We start from the raw sequence: 18,648 nt of genomic DNA on the forward strand, positions 1-18,648 counted from the left end.
CTGATATCTGTGCGCTGTAGTATCGTCGAGTGTTGATGTCCTGAATGTCGCACCTGATATCTGTGCGCTGTATAATGTATCGTCGAGTGTTGATGTTCTGAATGTCGCACCTGATATCTGTGCGCTGTAGTTTCGTCGAGTGTTGATGTCCTGAATGTCGCACCTGATATCTGTGCGCTGTAGTATCGTCGAGTGTTGGTGTCCTGAATGTCGCACCTGATAACTGTGCGCTGTAGTATCGTCGAGTGTTGATGTCCTGAATGTCGCACCTGATATCTGTGCGCTGTATAATGTGATAATTAATTTTTATTGTCATACGAACAGTTAATATGTCGCGACTTCTTTCCTTTCGTAGGCTGGTTTTATAGAAGTGTAAACATAGTAATACACATTTAAAGCATCAGAAGGACAGGCACACAGACAGACGGACGGACGGACGGACGGACGGACGGACGGACGGACGGACGGACAGACAGACAGACAGACAGACAGACAGACAGACAGACAGACAGACAGACAGACAGACAGACAGACAGACAGACAGACAGACAGACAGACAGACAGACAGACAGACAGACAGACAGACAGACAGACAGACAGACAGACAGACAGACAGACAGACAGACAGACAGACAGACACACAGACAGACAGACAGACACACAGACACACAGACAGACAGACACACAGACAGACACACAGACAGACACACAGACAGACACACAGACAGACAAATGAAATCGATACCCAGCCATATAATCATAGAAGAAATTTTAGATAAATAGCATGTGAAGGGAATGTTATTTATATAATTTTGAACCTAGAACTATACATAATTTTGCACAATGTGTACTACATATAAATGTAATGCTCGACCATACACTTAAATACGTATTTATACACCCTTAGATACGTTACATGAATAAAAATGCCGATGCTGGCAGAGGAGCTCATGTCGATTTCATAAATAAAAGTACAAATTCGTACTTTGTATTGGCAATAATGCATTCATACGTACAACTTTACATTTTAGAACGTTCTAGTTTTGCACCATTATTCAACATGAAATGAGCGATAATTTGTGCACATATTTTTAACATATGTATACAACCGTGATCAAAACATCAATGTGAATTATGTCACGTTTAAGAAACTTAAAAGAAAACGGTGCAGGTAAATCTTTTTTATAGATTTAATGTCAAAATATATTCCGGTTGTACCCAAATTTAATTTTACTATCAACCATAAATACACATGCACATGAAAAGTAACTACATGTTTTCACAGTAAAAGCGGTCGCAACGAATTTTTAATAACCTAGCATGTATAATTGTTACGCCCCGTACAGGACGGATCCAATATTCTATCAAACATTTTATTGGTGGCATTAACTTATCGAATACCTATACGGAACGACAAATCAAAACTCAATGCGCTTATGCTGCAAATGTATACCTGCTATTGTTGAAGTAATAATGCCAGAATTCGGTGCGAGCATTAAATGTTTACGAAAAAATCGTGCAGTATTCACACGTGAGCCAGCTCGTCGAACACCGCACGCCGATATGTGTGCAGAATAATAAGAACATAAAAATGAAGCCTTTGAGTAAAGTAACAAAAAGTGTCAAAGATATTTCGTACATAGTGAGCTAAATCAAACTCACCACCACTAAACCAATAAGTCGTTAAATATTAGAAAAAGCGAACATAAAAGCCTATGTGAGAAAAACACATATATACACATTGAGATAAGTATACCCTTTATTGTATTAAAATAAAAAAAGTAAGGCATGTATTATGAATACCCATTTGGGTCATCTGGGGTGACACGTTACGCCTGTATCACACCTCGTTAAATTTGCCCCTTTAAGAAAAAGTTATTGTTTAGCCTTTTTATCCATCATGACATATGCTTAACTTCAACATGTGTTTAACTATCGAGGTTGCAAAAACAACAAAAACAATAAATACGTCAAATCAAACTTATTTTACTTTCCTAATACGTCATAGATGCACGACGTTATGACGTTATTGACGTTGTTTCCATATAAACCCAACGACTTAAAAGCGCTGTCGTTTTATTTCGCTGCAATTCTAGTTAAAAAAAAATCCACACTGAAGGAGATTAAAGATCTTGTGATCAAAAACGTGATGTTTTGCGTGACGGTTCCGCCGCGACGTAGACGGGGCTCTGCCATTGTTATCCCTGCTAACGTTGCCGCGTCCCTTGCCGTGCCCCTTGCACTGCCTGCTGCTCCTGTTTGGCTCCTGTTTTGGCCCCTGCTGCAGCCGGAATTGTGCGGCCTCGAGCGTACTTCAACCCCGGGGCCGGGGGCGACTGCATTGATGTAAGTATACATTTAGAAACCCCCTGTAGAATACGGTAATAAACATTTTAAATTTATGTGCGGAATCATATTTCCCTTCACCGGTTTGGCCGTTTGGGTTTTGGGATGAGGGACGACGATACAGAAATCCTCCTACAGTCAGCCATTATGCTACAAGCTGTTGAAAGCTTTCTTTGAGAGTCAATGAAGTTGTGATGGAGCTCACGTTGGTGTTGCAGAATTATGTGCGGAATACATTTCTATCATTTCGCAAAATGTGTCAAAAACTTTGCCACTAACAAAGAGTATGAACCAGAGACCACATATTTATTATACCCATTTTTTGGTTACTAATAGCTTACAAAATGCACTATAGACTCAATTTTCGAAAGATTTATGTCTGTATTGTTTTCGGCACTGCTCACATTGATAGGAATATTGTTAGGGACACCTTATATCTATGTTACTTTTTTAAAACTAATTTTTGTTATCTCTGTGTGGCTTTTTAGACATGAGTATCTATTTTTAAATAAATGAACTACAATGGTATTTTCAGGCGGATATAGATTTCGAAATCGAAATGGAACCCAAGCGAAGAAGTCCACGCAGTCTAAGAGTAAGCATTATCACATTATTACCGGTCATTAACGATTGTTCACTTACTTCCTTAAACAACTTTTCATTTTTTTACGTTAGTATATATGGGCCGCAGTATGGGAACGCCTGCGGTGGGTGGCAGGTGATGGGCGGGCGGTTTGTTTTTATTGGCGGGTGATGGGCATGCGGGCGGTTGATGGACGGGCGGGCGGTTGATGGGCGGGCGGTGGGTGGGTGGTTGGTTGATGGGCGATCGGGCGGGTGATGGGCTTGCTGTTGATGGGCGATCGGGCGGTTGATGGGCGATCGGGCGGTTGATGGGCTGGCGGATGATGAGCGGGCGGGTGATGGGCGGAGAGCGTCCTGGAAATTGAATGCGTCCACGAAAATGACAAGCCAGATCGCCTGATGCACGTTTGAATGATGGCGATTGAATAATAACATTTGCCAACTTTGTGCTGTCTGCTTTTTAATAACTGGTTTCTGTACAAGAATTTTGTAAACAGCAATCTTGATTAAACTTTACATATAGTAACATTGCTTTCCATGTGTAAATAAGAAATAAGTATTTGCTAATAATAATTGTTACTTTATTTGATATATAATCACGTTATCAATTAAAATAAGTACACCATCGTTTGTGACCGTAGGCGTAGATTATGTACATTTTTTATTGTTTGCGAACGGATTAGGCACCAAAAAGGAAATAGTTCACTCATAGGTCATTCGTAGGTAACTCATAATGCAACAACCCAGTGCATAGTACATTATTTAAAAGTGAGTCAAAATTATATTGAAACTAGTTACACGAATTTCCTTGTCAACAGCATAATTTGTTTCATTGTTCATTCATTTATGTTGCTTTTCCTAGCCTGGTCATATAATTAATAGTGCTGACCAATTATAATAATAATAATATAAAAATAACTTTATTTCACGAAGATAACACATTAAGAAATAGCATATCTTTTTTACAATGTGGTCTTCAAAAACACAGTTTATGTAAATATAACTCAACAATGTCTAGCATACTGCAATCAGCCTTAAAATAATTACAAAAGCATCATATAATGAAAATAATAATACTAATACAAATAATATTAATAATATAAAATATAGTAATATAATTACAATAATAATAATCATAATAAAAATAAAAATAATAGTAATAATAATAATAATAATAATAATAATAATAATAATAATAATAATAATAATAATAATAACAATAATATTAATAATTATTATAATAAAAATATTGGTTATTTAATTCATTCATAACAACAGACAATCACAAAGCAAAAAGAAGAAGAATAAAATACCCAAAGACGGTATTTTAATCCATACAACCCACATTATCAAAAAAGGTTTTGCGTTTGTAGCAAATGATTTTTAAGGTGCCGTTTAAAGGAAATAATTGTAGGTGCTTGTCTTATATTATTTGTAATAAGGTTCCATATATTTCCCGCACAAAAGGAAAAAGTACGCTTTCCGTAATTCGTTTTAAATGCAACATATGATAAATCGTTGTGGGTGGTGGACCTAAGAAAGTATGTATTGTTATTTGATACAAAAATAAAGTCATCAAAATAAGGAGGCATTGAGCCATCTAAAACTTTGTACACTATAGTCCCAACAAGAAATTTACACCTATTTTCAAATGGCAACCAGCCCAGTTTATTGAAAATCGGAATTTAAGGAGAGGAAAACGGCTTATTCATTATTATTTTTGCAGCACGTTTCTGTATCGAAATTACCTTCTTTAAATTTGATCTTGTGGCTGAGCACCATATTGTACAACAATAGTCCATATGTGGTAAGATGTATGAATTATAAAACTACTGCATTGTTTCATAATTTAGATAGGGTTTAATGCGTTTTAATAAGGCTAGCTTTGAGTTGAGCTTTCGACAGACGTTATTTATATGCAGTTTCCAAGTGAGATGTTTGTCAACAGTTATACCAAGTAAATTATGATGTTCAACTTGATCAATAACAATGTTGTTGATTTTAAGCCATAAGATGTTTGCAGACTTATTAGCGCTGGATTATATCATGCATTTAGTTTTGTTTGGATGTATTAACATATTGTTAAAAGAGCACCAATTTGATATTATATCTAAGCCATTTTGCAAAGTACTTTGAATGCTTTTAATGTCAACATCAGCTACATGTAAGGTAGAGTCATCTGCATAAAGATCTAACGCTCCCTTTTGAAGGAAAAACGGCATATCATTAATATATATAAGGAAAAGAAGACGGCCGAGAATAGATCCTTGAGGTACCCCGGTTTTTATAGTTTGAAAAGCTGATTGTTGTGTTCCGACTTTGACGCATTGTTGTCTGTTAGATAGGTACGACTGCATCAAGGTAAGCACACTCTCAGAGAAATGATACATAGAAAGTTTTTTAAGTAAAATATCATGATCTACTAAATCAAAGGCTTTTCTAAGGTCAAGGTATACTGTCCCTACATTTATTTCCAGAATCTATGTTTTGTAGCCAAGAATCTATAAGTCGAATCAATGATGACTGACAAGATTGATTTTGACGAAAACCAGACTGGAAAGTATGCAACAATTGATGTTTTTCAAGAAATGACTTCATTTGATTTGAAATGTGTCTTTCAAATATCTTAGAAATAGTAGGGAGTATGGAAATGGGTCTATAGTTGTTTAGGTCATTTTTATCTGATTCTTTATGCACAGGCAATCTATATGCATTCTTAAGCCTGTCCGGAAAAATTCCACTTTGAATGCTCTTATTTATGATTGATGTTATTGAGCCGACAATGGTATCACCACAATGTTTGAGTATATCAGAACTGATATTGTCAAGGCCAGGTGCTTTATTGTTTTTTAAACAGTCAATTATTTTACGGACCTCAAATACTGTTATTGGTGCAATTTCAAATAAATGTGTTTTAAGTTTATCATTGAGATATCTTTTGAATTTTGTATAATTATATGCTCCAAAATTTAGTTTTGGTGACCAAATCGGAGATGCTAGTAAAATGTGTGTTGAATGTGTCTAAGATTTCAGGAATGCTGTCAATGGTTGTATTATTTACGTCAAGTGTTAATGGCAGAGTGAGGGAAGGATTTGGATGTGCAAGGGAATTAATTGTTTTCCATATATGTTTAGTTGACACATTTTCCTTTACTGTGTTACTATAAAATTGTTGTTTATATTTTCTTATAAGAAACGTTACATGGTTCCTTTGGTTTTTGTACTCGTCGATTTTGTGATGTTTTTTCAACCAGTCTCGCATTTTAATTGCATGTTTAATTTCGTCAGAAAACCATCGAGGTAAAATTTGTGACTTAATTCTTTTTGTTTTAATAGGTGCATGGATGTCTAATGTTGATGTTATGGTATCAAGAAAATAATTGAGACATGTATTGGGATCTGAGACCATGTCAATCATTTCTAAATTTGACATTAATAAATCGTTTTGAAAAGTGTGTTCCTTAAAATGTTTGAATTGCCTATATTCTTTTGATACATGCTTGTTCTTAGGTATTTTTGTATGCATTTGTCTTGTAAAACATACAGGAAAATGATCACTAACACTATACGATGAAACAAAAACATTGCTTATACGATCGGGTCTATTTGTATATTATATATATAATATAATATATAATTATATATTACAGACCAGCAACTAATATCACATGTTTAGGCTAGAAATAGTTTTCCTTCATAAATTCGATATTTACTCCATTGTTATAGTTTAAATGTTCCTACTACCGGTTTGAAGATAGACATTTGTCTCGTAAAGTTTATGTAATTATTTAAGAATTCATAAAAAGTAAGTAGCAGCTATCAAATTTTAGTCCTATTGTGCACATTTCTGTCAATTTTTTACAATCAGAATTGTTTAAATCAATTGCCTTTTGACTTTAAACATTGCAGAAACATTTTTTAAATAACTGGTTATTTCCTGGTAAGAACTGATTTTGACCTTGGTGATCTTTGTTTACAACCATTCTAATTGGTTATTTATTGGGAAAGACCTATGACATCATGGGCTATCTGAATATTTCCTTGGTTTACCTTATGAATGACATTTACTGACAAGTAATTTTTGTAGTAGTAAATTCTTATATGGTATACACATGTAGTAACAATGTTTTGTTTGTGTAATGTACATGAATGGTAGTAGTTTTGTGTAGTGTAGAAATGAGGCATATATGTTTGATGAATTGCTGTATGGAATACAAGGTAAGTGAAACAAAGACATCAAACTAAAATATTGGTTGATTAGTAATATTTCAATAAGTGACTTGCAAGAAATTATTAAATTATTTTTTCATTTAATTTGATAATTTGTTTTGGTATTTTGAAAATTAATTACCAGTGTTGTTGAATAAGTCATGAATGTAAGTATTGCAATATGCACAACACCAACAGTAGTCATCATCAACAACTCCAACAACAGTAGTCATCATCAACAACAGTAGTCATCAACAACAATAACAATAGTCATCACCAACAACATCAGTAGTAATCAACAACAACAACAACAATAAACAACAGTTATAACAATACGTCAAATATTAAGAATTTATTTGCAATTTGTTTTTTTATTATTGTATTTAATGTGGTTTATTTAAATCTGAAATTGAAAAAATATTTGATATAGTTTGTACTTTGATATTTATTGTGACCATCATTACCATTTATTGGAATTGAAATTGCATGTGGAAGGGAAATAGTTATTTTGCATTTGAGTTGAAATGGGATGTTTGTATTTGAAGCATTGATTCAAACTGGAGGAAAGAATTTTTAGTGGAAATAATTCCAAGTTGAATACTGTGTTCGATTATTTTATGTTGTAAGGTGTTATTGACATTACACACATTCAACAGAATTAAATTACGCATTATAATATGCAAATAACATGTGTGTTTACAGTGAAAATAGGTGTCTTGAAGTAGCATATTTGGACATTGTTGTTTGGTAATAAATACGTGCCTGTGTATGAACACTATAGTGTGAAATTGACAATTGAGTGTAAACATTTGAAGTGTATAGGTACTATCATATTGAAAGTGTTCAAATCTCATGTGGTGTTTTATTGTGAATATTTTAAATGACACTTGAGCTAAGTGTGTGTAAATTAATGTGGTTTGAGATTGACATATTTTAATTTTGAAGGACAATTGTACGGTGTTTATTTATTATATGTTATACCAATAATAAATAAATGTTATGTGAACATTTATTTAGTTTATGATGTTTGCTGTATGTTGTGACTTGAGGAAGTAGTGAAGTGATATTCGATTTTTTTTATTGAAGTCAAGTAATTGTAGAAACATGTCTAGCGAGGATTCTAAGTCAAACGAAGCATCTGGTGGTACGGAAGTTACCGATGCTCAATTAAAATTATTGAAAGCTTGTGAAGAGCTTCAAATTGACAACATAGAAACAGCTGCCGATTTGGCTACTTTTATGCACAATTTTAGTGTTGTAAAGCCAAAAACAAAGTCAAATGTGACTATAAAACAAGATCATGTACACACTGATAACGAAAGTAATGTTCATGGTGGACAGTTTGCATCCTTTAATTTCCCTAAAATACAAAATTTTAGTGGGGGACAAATAAGGGAAAAGTTTCTTGGCCATGTTTTAAATTTGAAGTTGAATCTCTTTTGGCTGAAGGATTGTTCAGTCAAGAACAAATATTACATGGTATAAGAAAGGCAGCCAAAATAAACGCAGCAGAAAGTCTTAGGAGGCTAGTTGTTGGAGTGAAGCTTCAACAAGTCTTAATTAATTAGAAAGTGTATATGGTGACATTGAAAGTAAGGAAGTTATTCTAAGAAGTTTGTACAACTGTACTCAAAAACCCAATGAATCGGTGTCATCTTTTGCATCAAGAGTTGAAGATCTTTTTGATAAAGCTGTGGCTGTAGGTGGTGTTAAAAAGAATGATTTTGTAATTTTGAAAGGTATTTTATACCAAGGTTTGAGAAAAGAGTTGAAACACATGGCAGCATACAAACATGATACTGTGAACAATTATGATACCTTTAAAATTGAGCTTCGAAAATTATAATTAGACTTGATTGATGAAAATACTAGTGAAACAAAGCCTTGTAAACCAGTAGTAACACCTGAAACTTCGGAGATAAGTGAAATTAAGAACCTTTAAAAAAATTAAATGAAAGAATAGCTAGGCTTGAAGGCTTATGTTTCTCCTTGTCAAAATCGTTGTTTATCTCTGTTCTTATTTTGTTTAGAAATGTCATTTCATTGAATTTAGTTCTGAAATGTCATTTAACTTACTTACATATATACATCATTATATTGATTTGGTTACCTACTATAGTATAAGGATACGTGACATTACTTTATTTATAATTATATGCATTAAAGACGATGTACTTATGTATAAGTCTTAATAAACTGTCTGTTCTGTTGTTCTGTTCATGAAAATGAAAAACAATCGGGTAAGTATGATAATGTTAAATACAAACCCTACACCTCTAGAGGTGAAAGGCGAGGGCAATATTATCCTAACAGAGGGCAAAGGCGTGGTTTCCGAAGTCAGGTAGGTAGAAATATGCGACCCTCTAGGCCAACCTCCAGTTTTACGTTTGCCAGGTCATGTCATAAATGTGGAAAGACTGGACATTATCAAGCTGAGTGCCCAAACTAGATTGTGCTCCGGTAAGGGGATCGAACCTGAGCACTGAATCTTTAAAAGATCCCAATTTAGTAGGGGACGTCAGCGCGGTAAGTATTGTTTTGAGTAATATTAATACTAGAGCCTTGTTAGATACTGGTTCCTGTGTAAGTATAATATCTGAAAGTTTTTATAACAATAATATTAACGACATAAGTTTGGAGCCATTAAAAGATTTGCTTAATATTGAATGTGCTGATGGTAATTAGTTGCCATATCTTGGTTTTTTGGAACTTGAAGTGAAATTTGTGAAGGACTGGAGAGTTCGAAACCGAGTCAATGTTTATTTTTAGTGTCACCCGACACGAAATATTCTTCAAAAGTACCAGCTATTCTTGGAACAAACATTTTAAATAGACTGTTGGAAGAATGTCATGACAAATATGGTGAACAGTTTTTACAGAAAGCTAAGTAACGCACACCATGGTACTTAAGCTTTAGAGCTATATCATTAAGAGAAAAGTCTTTGAAAAGAAATAACGGTAGAGTTGTAATTGTGTGAAGTTTAAACAAAGAGACTATTTTGTTGAAGCCAAATGAAGTAAGAAATTTTAAATGTTATACAGATAAGCAAATTAACTATCTATCTTCAAGTGTTATAACAGTACCATGTACTGATGCAAACATTCCAGATTTTATTGATGTTATACCTGCTGTGACTCTGTATGAATTTGGCAAGTGTAATGAAATGTATGTCACATTGTCTAATTTGACAACAAACACAGTTGCTATTCAACCTAAAGCAATTTAAGGGGAGTTACAACCTGTTACCATAGCAACTGAAATTACAAATATGAAAGAAAGTGATTTAGATCACAAACGGACAGAAATTGTGGACAACATTGTGATAGAAAATAATGATCTACTTACTGCTGAACAAATTGTTGAAATAAAAACTTTATTGTTGAAACATAAAGATATTTTTTCAACAAGTGATACTGATAATAGGTCAGTGTTGAGAAACTAAGCACCGAATTGACTTAACAAATGACATACCTTTTAAATTACGTCATAAGCGTATACCGCCTGGCATGGTTGACGAAGTGCGCGAGCACTTGGAACAATTACACTCATGTGGTGTAATAAGACCATCAATGTCACCATTTGCTTTACCAATTGTTTTGGTTAGGAGACGTAATGGGAAATAAAGAATGTGTGTTGATTACAGAACTTTTAATGAAAGAACAATAAAAGACTCTTATGCTTTGCCAAGACTTTAAGAAATATTTGATTGTTTAAATGGTGCTCAATATTTTACTACGTTGGACATGAAGTCAGGATATCACCAAATTGAAATAGGAGAATCACATAAACAAAGAACTGCATTTACTTTAGGACCATTTGGACTTTGGGAGTTTAATAAAATGGCTTTTGGGTTGACAAACAGTCCTGCGACATACCAGAGAGCAATGGCCGAATGCCTTGGTGATTTAAACATGAAAATGTGTGTGTTTTTTTATTGACGATATTATTATTTATAGCAAAACTTACAAATAACATTTGGATAATATAAAACAAGTATTTGAACGTTTAAAATCTTGGAATTTAAAGCTTGCACCAGAGAAGTGTAAATTTTTTAGAAAGAATGTATCTTTTCTTGGTCATGTAGTGGGCAGTGATGGTGTAAAAACTGACCCTGAAAAAATTGATACAAGATAGTAACCAGCCAACACCTACCAATCCTGATGAACTTAGAAGTTTTTTTGCTTTTGCTGGATACTATCGTCGTTTCGTAAAAGATTTCAGTAAAATGACACGTTGTTTGGCCGATTAACTTAACAAAGATGCGGATACTATGGGTCATTATCCATACCCTGAAGTGGAGCCAGGTAAGTATTCAATGGACACTGATGCAGTGAGTGCCATATGTGGGTGTATTTCATCACCTTTTGTTGAATTACTGCCATCAATGAATGTCAATATTGTTCTAATTACTGAAAATCCTGGAAAACCAATGGCTCAAGTTGAATTAAGGGAAGTAAGAAAACAACAAAAATGGATCCATTAATTGAAAAATGAAGAATAGCCACCATTGATAAATGTATTCCACAATGTTTTTCCAAAGAAGACCAAATAATGAAAAAACAATTTCAAAATTTTGTCATTAAAAGAGGAATCTTATTTAGAAAAATTATGAAAAAAATAATGAAAAAACAATTTAACAATTTTGTCATTAAAAGAGGAATCTTATTAAGAAAAAATAGTAAAAATGATGAAACTGTTGAACAATTAGTTTTACCTACAGTTTATAGAAAACAAGTTCTTTGTGGTTTGCACAATGATGTTGGACATCCCGGACGAGACAGAACAGCACGTTTACTGCGTGAGCGTTTTTACTGGCCATTGATGTTGACGGATGTTGACAAATGGATTTCAAATTGTGAAAGATGTTTGCGAAGAAAATCTTCAACAAACATCAGAGCTCCATTGAATAGTGTGAACACCACATATCCTTTGGAGTTAGTTTGCTTTGATTTTTTGAGTCTTGAACCTTGTAAAGGTGGATATTCAAATATTTTTGTCATTACTGATAATTTTACTTAGTATGCCATGGCTGTGCCTACAAAAAAAAAACAGACTGCAAAAACAACTGCAGAAGTTTTTTACAATAATTTCATTGTGCATTATGGTATTCCTACCAGATTTCACGGTGATAAAGGTGCTAATTTTGGGTCTGGTATTATCAAAGAATTGTGCAATATTGCAAACATACGAGAGTCATATACATCTGTATATCATCATCAAGGCAACTCTGGTCCTGAGAGATTCAACCGTACACTTTTAGACATGCTTTGAACATTGGAAAATTCAGAAAAAAAATGGAAAAAATATGTAAAATCTTTAGTATATTGTTATAATTGCACACCTCACAAGTCCACCAAATTGTCTCCCTTTGACGTAATGTTTGGTCGTAAACCTAAATTGTTTATCGATGCTTTTTTGAAAAGGCCAACCCTGATTCAAATCAGAAAAGTTTTTCTGAATATATTGTGGAATTGCAATGTAGAATGCAGAAAACAAGACAAATTGTTGAAAAACACATTGATAAAGCAAAATTCAAACAAAAGCCAGTGTATGACAGGAAGGCTAAAGCAGCTAATCTTGAAATAGGAGACAAAGTTTTGATCAAAATTATTGCTTTCAAAGGAAAACATAAAATAGCTGATAAATTCGAAGAAGAATTAAATACTGTAATTGAACAGATTAATGATAACGTGCCAGTATATAAAATTCAGGGCGAAGTAACGAAAAGTATTAAAACTCTACATAGAAATCATTTGCACTTGGTTAGAGTAAATGAAACTACAGGAAAGAAAGAACTGGTACCAGATGAGTTTGATGAGGTAGAAAAGAATGCGGAAAAGGTTTCTGTAAATGAGGAAGAGAGTGACGTCACGGAGTCAGATGATGAAATAGAACAATTTGTATTTTGGCACGCCCAAAAGAAATCCGAAGTTTCGGATGATCAAGTTGTTATATCAACGAATGGTCATTCGGATAATGGTCCAAAGACTGTTATTCGAGATAACAGTTTAACATTTGAAAATGTGGAACAATTAGAAACAGTTGAAAGGGAAACCAAGATGATTTACAGGTAGATGAAAGAACTGTTGTGAATGAAAATGTAGAGGAGTTACATGTAATAGAGCCAAGTACTGAAGAAAGAGAGAGTGTGCAAGTAAATGATGTAAGCGAGTTAGCGACTGGAGTAAGAGAGAGTGTGCAAGAACAGGATGGAAGCGAGATACCTAAACCTGCACCAAGAAAGTCAGGTAGAGTTAGAAATGTGCCCGATAAATATAAAGATTTTCAAATGTATACCAGTGTAAACCTGCCAGATAAGTAATGATTCACTGTTCTTAACGAGTTTATGAACAGTGAAATAATTGATTCAATGAGCTCAGAGATGGCAAAGAGAATCATTAACAGTATTGTACAGTAGATTTACAAATTTATTGTGTAATATTGATATGGTATGTGAATTTGTTTTGGTGCATAATTGTGTTGCATCAGGTAGCCTGATATCTGATACACGGTTTATTTCATATTTTATATGTGTTTTACTTGTTTATTTTGTTCTAAAATGTGTTTGTGTAAATCTATGATAGGGCACATATCATAATTCGGGGGAGAGCTAAATGTGCTAGTAAGTAGTAAGTATTATTAGTCAACAGATCTTAGTTTGAGCTGTATATTTAGAGCATGTATACTCTATACAATATAAGTGATAACTTTTGTTGTAGTTGTATAGTTAGTTACTGTACAATTGTAGTAGTAGTGTATTGTAAGTTGGTGTGATCTCACACTATAGTATTGCGGTGGTACTTTAGTGCAATACGTGTGTATTCTTGTATAAAGACAAATAGTGTTATGTGACATGGACAATTCTTGTGACAAGGACAATTCTTGTGACATGGAAAATTCTTGTGACATTGGACAAGTTATACATGTATTATGTACAGTTCAAAGATTATGTAAGGACATCATTTCTGAGCTGTGGAAAGTGTGTTACCAGTCACAAATTCTTTGTGAAGTGGTCTCCCTTGTTTATATGGTTGTTTTTAACCTTTGTTTTTTTTCTTGTACGGTTTCAGTTTAATGATTGGTTATCTGCTCTTGGATTAAGTTTGCCGCCTTATTCAGTTGGGCAGCAGGATTTCTTCCTGAAAAGATGTCGGTTTTGTCACCGACAGTTTATTTAATGTTGTGGGTTCATTAATAAGATTGGTATAATTGTATTATAAGAATGCATTGTTCAAATGAGTCTTGTGTATTTATTTGCCATTGTTCTAGTGAAATTTGGATTGTATTGAGATTCTTTAAAATAAATAATTTACTCTGGAAATGGCGTGGCAGACATATTTATACACGTGCACTAAATTTGCAGTCCTAACCGTCACAACGGAAGAGTGATTGAGAGGATGTATGAAAGCAATCTTTCCTTAAAAGGTACATATGTATTATTGTTGTGGCATTGTTTTGTTTGATATTATTTTAAATATTTGTTTAGGCTTCATTCATATGATTTTAAAACCACTGGATGACGTCAAAATACTCTAATTTTGATATATATTTAATACTTTATGTTTTGTGTTTAATATGTATTATATGCATATACTATGTCTATTCATGTATTCATCAATAGCTACATAGTTTCTATTCTGTATAATGTGATAATGTAATATTTGTATTGCTTATATAAATTTCAGATTGTATCCTCGATATCTATCTTTGATATCTACAAAATAAATTACTCCAAGAACTGTTATATCTATTTCGTTCACTTCTACGAACCCAAACCTAACTTTTAAACATTATTATTAACCAAAAAGTGAAGGATGACAATGCGTTTGGTCTGGTTTAAACAGTCAAAATAATGCACAAACTTTAAATGGAATAAACGAGGTGTTGTCCCTTCAAACAAGTCATAAATTAAATTCAAAGCATTAAATTGATTTATAAGCTTAGTCTTTGATTTGATTTTGTAAAAATTACCGATGCGCTGCATCTGTCATAAATATGATCGCATTGCAGATAATTGACATTTGACGTACGAACAAATAATGTTTGCTTAATATTTATTCATGCTTATGACTATAACATGGATGTAAATTTGAACGATATAATATATACATGTGTAATTACAGCACATGTCTGGAGAACAGAAAGCTGCATACCCGGAATATCTCCACTATGTCCGGCGCCTCACCACCTCGATGGAAGACAACGTCATCTCAGAGAGCGTCTGCCGCCATTACGATGACAAGGGCAAGAGCTACGGCGTTGCCTTGTTTGCCAATCATTGAATACAGAATAACACATATGAGTGTTCTTTTTAATTATTAAATTCTCTGTTTAAGACAATTATTCATTATAAAAGACGGAAATAATTTTACCTGCTCGAACATTATGATTGGATTGTGTGCTTTCAACCAGGCCTTAATATCAGCCATATAGTCTAGATAATCAATTGAAAGGTTGTATGCCAACTGTATTATGGTCAGTCCTTACTGTGCTTATTCCTTTTGGTTTAAATTTCTTATTCCATATTTAGAAGCCATTGATCGGCAACCGCCGTTAAATCTGCAAAAATCGGCTAGGTTCGAATACCTAGTGCCCCAGCTACTGTTATTGGCTGAATATGCGACCGTTCAGCCATGCTCTTATGTAAATTAGGCCACATAACATGCACGGAAATATTTTAAGACTCAGCCAGTGTTAAAATACACTGCTTTATTGCAGACTGCTAAGAAACACTACAATAAACAGAGCCAAAAATACAAATAACGTATCAAACATATCAAAACAGAGAAAAAAAGTACTACGGAAGGACGGACGGACAGAAAGACAGACACTCAGACACAAGTACATGTGTTAAGTTTAGCCCTTTAATAATCTTTTACACAATTTCAAATGGATGCGTTCTTATCCCTTTGATTTGGTATAGCCCCAAACTTTCGAAGCATAGTTTAAACTGGGACCAACAAATGTGTCAAATAGGTGACAAAATATATTTTGCTTTCAATCATAGTCATGACATTTAGATAATTAAAATTTCATTGCTTACTTAATGCTTTACCCGTTAGGTGTCACTGATTCAATGTGAAACTCCCAGTATAATTAAAACAACTCAGATACAATTAAAATCATTCAAAACTTGAATGACATGTCCATTGTAGGTTCTCTTTTCATTGGACAATAATCCGCCTCTTTTCCGAAATGCCGTATTGTTTTTGTTTTGTTTTTTTTATTTTGAATTGTATCTGGCGATTTACCTAGAATAGCCATATCATCAGCAAATAGCAGTAAAATTAGGTCAATGTTGGCACATGTGCAATCCGCATTGTAAATCATTTTGTAAAAACAACTCGAGATCTTCTACAAACAAAGAAAATAGTAAAAATAACCCTCACCTGACCCCCCCCCACCCCCCCCCCCCTGCCGGAGCAGTTTTGAATGAAGAATAATGTATGCATCGGTCGTAGACCGCCCTCTCCAAAATCCGACTTGGGCGTCCGAAATAGTATTATTTTCATAACATAAATTTTAAATGCGATTATTAAAAACGGTTGTAAACAATTCAGATTAAAAGCTTTTATTTACATCTTCTTTTGAATCTTTCTTGTGCAGAGGGACACTTATTCCCTAGGTTCCTTTCTCGGGAAAATCGTTTGAGTTCAATACGCAATTAAATAAGTCACATATATGCAAGTCTAATATATCAACACTTTCATTAAAATTCTCGTTCAAAAGGTATCACTACCGCAGGATTTGTTCCGCTTCAATGACTTAACAGCCTGAATTATATCTTCAACTGTAATTGGGTCATCGAGCTCAGGGAAATAATTATTAGTATTATCAAAATCATATTAACAATTAGAATATTCAGCATCATAATTCTATTCAGTCGAAATGGTTGTACTTTAGTTTTCAAAATACTTATTAAACTAATGGAGAGTAATTTTATAAGTTTTTGCAGATTTAGATTTTAAATGATTCCCAAAATTCAATGGAAACAATCGACCTGCAACATCGCAGATGGTATTAGAAAACTTTTCAATCAAAACGTTCATAGAGTCACTGTCAGGGCAATTGATATTATGCACAGCATCATTAAAAGTTGGCAAGATTCTATTAATCCCCGATCGAAATAGTTCATGCAGGGAGACATTCCATTTATATTTAATATCGCATTGGTTTTCTTCGCTACGATCAAACATTACATTTACATTTATTGAGCGCCGGTTAGAGACGGGTATATGATGCTGATTGATCACATTACAAAGACATGCTGAATGTCATCATTAGATCCCAAGCATGTCAATTAATGAGTTCATTCGAAATGGTTTGGTGGCTGATTATAGCCAAATCGCGCTATATTCCGGCATTTTTTATCGATACTGTTGAATACAGTTCGCAGTGAAAAGTTCAATATTTTCTGTGCATTAATTGCTCTGACACAACACACTTTAAGATTTCGTCCACAATTGCCTGCACATATACATCAAAAACGTGTTTTCACTTGGGAATACCCTATTATTATTCAGATTTTCTGCCTTGTAGCATTTACCTATTTCAGATTGTTTACCGAACATCAATTAACTAGGGAAAATGTGGCTCAAATCAAATAAATGAATTAACAACTTTGTATGATCTAAATATGATACTTTTTGTTGTTGTGACATTGTAAAGTTGGTACTATTCGTAGACAAACGTCTGATTTAATAACATATTTAGATTATAAAAACGATGATTATCGTGTTTTATTGGGGTTATTTAATACGTGCTCTAACTAAAATAAAATTTAAAAAAAAACTCGCTGCTTATTTGGGAAACAATCATATTGCAGCATAAGCTGTGCCAATAAGCAAAATCAAGTTACATAACAGCAATATAATACAATATGCGTAACTGCGTTTTAGCTCCATGCGTGAAAGCTATTCTTATATTTGTTATTGATAACTATTATAAAATAAGCTAACGGTGCATGAAATATTATTAGTAACACCGTTAGTAACTGACGGTGTATGGGATATACACCCTCAGTAATTTCATACCATACGAAGTTGTATATCCCATACATCGTCAGTTACTAACGGTGTAACGATTATATCTCAACCGACTACTTGATTACTCGGGTGTATGGAAAATACTCAATCGGCACGTGACCGCTTTAAGCCAATCCGATTAGGTCATTTTTGTAGGAGGTGAGATATATTCATCTACATGTTTATTGACGAATTTAAAATGCCAGAATCAACTGTTGAATGTGAATCAACAACGCTAGAAGGGTATTAATGTTAGTTATTCCGCTTTGCGTTTTCATTGTCAGTGAAAATAAGAAGTAGTCGCATAATGGCAACATATCCATATATGCTTTAGGTGCTCTTATAGTCCTAGTTGCGAAAGTTTGATCTTAAGATATGTATTGCGATGATTTTGGATAAACAGGGATTTGGAACACAAAACGTTTACTTATTAAAAATAATTTTCCCATTGTTATCAAATCTTTTCATGTTGACCAAAGATCG

At 33.7% G+C, this 18,648-nt stretch overlaps 1 long non-coding RNA gene across 1 annotated transcript; it reads left to right on the top strand.

Annotated features, from left to right (window-relative positions):
• Positions 1-2,050: 2,050 nt before the first annotated feature.
• LOC127864592 (uncharacterized) lies at positions 2,051-15,440 on the top strand. Its single transcript, XR_008042098.1, has 4 exons — positions 2,051-2,346; positions 2,882-2,941; positions 14,505-14,566; positions 15,265-15,440. It is a non-coding gene; the product is annotated as an uncharacterized LOC127864592 (long non-coding RNA).
• The last annotated feature ends 3,208 nt before the right edge of the window (positions 15,441-18,648 follow it).

Source organism: Dreissena polymorpha, chromosome 1 (genome assembly GCF_020536995.1).
Source record: "Dreissena polymorpha isolate Duluth1 chromosome 1, UMN_Dpol_1.0, whole genome shotgun sequence".
NCBI classification, from domain to species: domain Eukaryota; kingdom Metazoa; phylum Mollusca; class Bivalvia; order Myida; family Dreissenidae; genus Dreissena; species Dreissena polymorpha.